Raw genomic sequence first — 4,963 nt, 5'->3', positions numbered from 1 at the left:
GAGCTATAGCAGAGGAAGGGGGGGAAGAAATGCAGTGTGCGCCCGACCATGGCGACTGCGGTGGATAGTGGCCGTGGCGCCGTGTCCGACATGACGAGCATGGAGTCGTAGACGAGTGACCTCGTCGGCGGCACGGGGAGCGACACCGTCGGCGAACTAGTTGCGGTGCTCGCGCAAAGACAGTCGGCAGAAGAGGAGAATGTAGTGCCCGCGCCATGGTATCGTCAGTGCAGTGGACGAGAGAGGAGGCCGAGATGATCGACACCAGAAATGACTTGAGTGTAGTAGGGCGAGAGAGAGGAGGCCAAGATGTTCGACCCCATCGGCGGCGCGGCGAACTGCACTGTGCACGGAGGCAGAGGACACAAGAAGAGTAGGTCGAGATGAGCGACGCCGGAAACGACTCTAGTGTAGTAGGACGTGGGCAAGGAGATCAAGGGGAAGGGCTTCGGCGTCGAGAGGGACGAATAGGAGGGCTCTGGGCAGAGGACAGAGGAGCTCGACATGGCGGCATCAGTGCAGTAGACTGTTGCTCAAAGAAAGATGAAGCTACGATCGTCGAAACTAAAAATTTACAACACGAATGTTGTGAGGAACTGCGACAAATCTGACAAAATTCGTCCAGAATAGTTTCGAACGGAAAGACGAAATTAAGAACTTACGGCCGACGAAATTATGAAACGATCGCCTGAATGGAACCGTAGCATCGAGGTGCATTTTTTTCGTGTAGAGATTACCTCGAACCGAAGCACCGTTGTGTGGATCAGAGGGAGGAGATTAGATAGGAGCTTACCGGAGGTTGAAGAAGACCTCACGTAATCACCTCGCATCCCTTGCCCTCGGCTCGGCTTGGCTCGCGAGAAACTGCCGATTCTAGCATTTCCAGCAAGCCAGGCTCTGGGCTGCTTTAAGAAGCGTGCGATGCAGGTCCAATAGTGAAATCAGGCAACCAAACAGACCTCTTGCTGCCCGCGCGGGTTTGGTTTGGCTCTATGCAGGCAACCAAACACGCCCCTCGTGCCTGTCTACATGTGAAGAGACAAAGACAAGGAATAAGTAAAGAGCTACCCTGTGGATAAAACTCACCCCTATATCCCGCATGCTGGAAAAGAGATTCTGAAGAGAGAGATACGAGAGAGAGAGAGAGAGATTTTGTGACACGGAGAAGAAATGGAAACTCTCTCTCGTTTTTTCTTTTTTTGCGAATAACTCTCTCTCGTTGTGTGAGAGAAAAGATAGAGAAAAAAACTGACATGTTCCATGAGAGATGCGGTGAGAGTCCTGGGAGGAATAGAGATTGGAGAGAGAAAAAATGCAGTGTTTTTTATGGGTGCGTGCTTTTCTTTCCTCGTCCAGAACATCATGACAAGTTCATGAGTGCAGAGTTTTACATAACCTGACTAATAGTAAATTGCATTTGCACAATTCTAGAAAAATAACTCGATCAGTAAAAACTAGAAAACTAGTTGCATTTTTATTCCCGCTTCGGTACAACCCCACACAAAATATATAAAAGGCAATATAGACTTTTGACATGATATACCCACTTTATACTTGTATACGCTCTGCATACCCCCGACTGGGCCGGCCCAAGAAATTGCTAAAAAAAAGAATTAAGAGCAACCTCACATGGATTCAAACTCTACACCTCCACCTTAGAAAGAGCAGCTACTTTCCAGTCACCCTCGGACACGTTAGTTGCTAATAAAGAGTGTGCCACTTTAAGAACTAACTACAACACAGAATCCTGGAAGTTTTTGGATTTTTTATCTTTTCTTGGAAATTGTGAATATTTTTTTAAAAAGCGAGTAATGTTTGAAAATCCAGAAATTGTTTCAACAACTCTAACAAACTTTGAAAATTAAAAAAAGTTTAAAACCTTGCCTTTTTTGACAGGAAACATTTTTTTAAATCCTAAATATTATATGAAAAAACGCGTACATTTTTGGAACTTAGAGAAGAAAACTTGTTAATGGGAACATATTGGAAATTCTGAACAATTTCTCAAAAGCGCGAACATTCTAAGTAATTTCCAAACATTTTTTTGATTTTCAGGAAAATATGGAAACAGGAACATTTTTAACATTCTGAACAGTTTTCAGAAAACAATAACCTTTTCGGAAATTCTCGTATATTTTTGGAATTTACTAAAAAATATGAAAACAAGAGAATTTTTTGAATTTTCTAAAAAACTCAAACTTTTTGGGAAACCGCAAACAAGTTTTAAAAACCTGAACATTTTTTGAAAGTTCCAAACATTATGGGAAAACATGAACGTTATTAGAGTTTGGAGAAAAGATTGTATGCGGCAAGAATTTTCACATTCATAACAATTTCTAGAAAAAGAACATTTTTTGAAAATCCTGTACATTTTTTGAATTTATAGAAACAATTGAAAACGAACACTTTTTTAAAACTCTGAAAACTTTTAAAAATCATGAACAAAATTTGAATTTTCCAACAAAAAAACATTGAAATCACAAACATTTTTCAAAAAGGTATATAAATTTGAAAAGAAAACAAGAAACGAAAAAGGAAACATGAAAGCAATGAAAAAGTCAGAAGGGTTGTATGAGAGCACATTTTTTCGGCATCGTCAAATAACCTCAATTTTTTTGTGAGCGTATATGACCAATGCAAGGAACCATGCCAAGTTATTTGAGCTTTCGACATTTTTTGCATTTTCTGGAGTTTTCTGAGTGAACAATGCCCGATAAATGGCCAGACGTGACACAACTTGCATACGATGCTAGAAACTTTCAAATCTGACATGGATGACTTCCATGAGCATGCCCACCTGCTGGCAAAAGTTAGGTCATTTCATGCATATCCAAAAATAAAGCATATTCAACAGATATTGTTCAGGCAGGCGAGAAGGGTCCGTATGAGAGTACGGGGACATTTTGTGAAATTCCAGATCATTTTTTAAATTTGTATTGAAAAAAGAATCTAGTAGTCTAAAGAAATTTTCAAATTTTTGAACAGGTTTAAAAAAAGTTCAAGCAGGAGAAAATCAATTAACGAAAAAGAGAAGAATAATGAAAATTTAGAGAAGAAAAAAGTACTTAGGCCCTAGAACATAAAAAAAATTCAAAAAAATTTCGCAAATATGAAAAAATGCTGGCAAATTTGAAAATGTTCACATCTTCACCATGTGCATGCCCACTAGTTGACCAAAGTTGATGCTCTTTTTTGAATGTCCAAAAAAATAGCATGTGCAACCTAGGGTGTCTAGATAGGTGAGAAGGCTCCGCTGAGAGTACATTGTTTATCAACATCCGTTAAATGACCTCAATTTTTTCATTGACTTGTATGACCAAATTAAATGAAGGCACCATGTCAAGTTGTTTTGGTTTTCTACAAATTTTGCAATTTCTGGAGTTTCCTTAGTAAAAAAGAGGGCGATAGATGGCCGGATGTGACGCAACTTGCATATGGTGTCGAAAATAATTCAAACATGACATGGATGCCTATCATGAGCATGCCCACCATCAAGACATAAAAGTGGTGAGGTATCAAAAGTCTACATGCTTTATCTTGACCCTTGTCATCTATTTGAAAAACGTGGCAAAAGAAGAAGAAAAAGGTGATGTCCATCATCCGCATGGCACTGTCAAGACATAAAATGGTGAGGTACTGAGGTATACATCATGTGCTTCCCAACAACGCAAATTTTCAAGCCATTATCTTGAGTGAGCTTAACTTTCTCTCTTTCCACAACTTCTTCTAATTTCGAGGTGTGGACAACAAGTTATTCTCTAATTTCAAGATGTGGGCAACAAACCTAAGACATTCTTTACTTTGTCAGGAAGAAAGTAGATCATCTACAACAATTAGATTTTCGCTAAAAGCAACAATTCAGATGTTGTTGGACCACCAGAGCCTACATTACCAGCTAGTTGTTTTAGCAAAATGAGATACATGGTCATCCTAATCTATTATGAACACACGGGAAATCGGCGAACTAAAAGTCTGAACCTCTCAATACATGAAACATGTTTCAGCATCCAACAAAACAGATGAAAATCATATCGAACCAATTGCTCACATGCTCACTTTTCAAATGTGCATACACAAGAATATTTTTTTGCTACAGCTGACAAATCTTGTTTAGTGTCAACCTGACATTCAGAGAACGTATGGCATAGTGAAATCTCAGTAAAGTTTTGCCATCAAATAAAAGTCTTCTTCACCACAATTTTGATGGGAACTCATATGCACAAAGTTCTAAATAAACTTTAGAACCGATCAAAAGGAATTCTAGCTTCGGAAATCAAGTGAACATTGTTTCTTTGAAGGGGATAACAAGTTAACAACACTTAACCAATATAATATGCTAGATGTGCACGTGCCCCTTCAATGTATCCGCCTCCCCGATAGTTGATGGACGAGGTGAACTCGACATTCCCCAAGCTCGCAATGAGGATGTACATGTGTCCCATTGCTGCTCTCTCTACCTCTCAGATAACGAGCTACCAGTGGTTGTTGTAGTCGGACTGATTACCCACCATGAGCACCGGCCACTAAGAGCACGACGTCGAGAGGTGCAAGCTCAACGCACTCCCTTTCTTGCGTCCATAGCTCGATGCCACTGAAAGGAAGTCAACTAATGCACCATCGAAGTTCGCCCTGCATCCAAGCCCCGGCCCAAATCAGAACCACCCGACAGCGCCGATTGTCCTTAGGGGTAGTTGTGCCTGACTGCGGGATGCCGCCATTGAGCCATCAACAACCTCCATCGGATACGGTGGATCAATGGACATGAGCTGCTTCTGGCACCATGAGAAGGAGGCGCGACTCCGGCGATTGGCCAAGAGGCATGGTTCCCTCCTACACCATGTCTGTTCGTCCTTCAGTGATGTGCCAAAGATCCCTGCATGACTCTCTCTCCGCACCTCTCTTGTTCATTTTGTTTCACAGTGGCGAGGGGCACGTTGCATTTGATCTGGTGGTCTCTAATGGC

Source organism: Triticum urartu, chromosome 5 (genome assembly GCF_003073215.2).
Source record: "Triticum urartu cultivar G1812 chromosome 5, Tu2.1, whole genome shotgun sequence".
In the NCBI taxonomy this organism is placed as follows: Eukaryota; Viridiplantae; Streptophyta; class Magnoliopsida; order Poales; family Poaceae; genus Triticum; species Triticum urartu.
Note: the sequence above shows the minus strand (reverse complement) of the source record.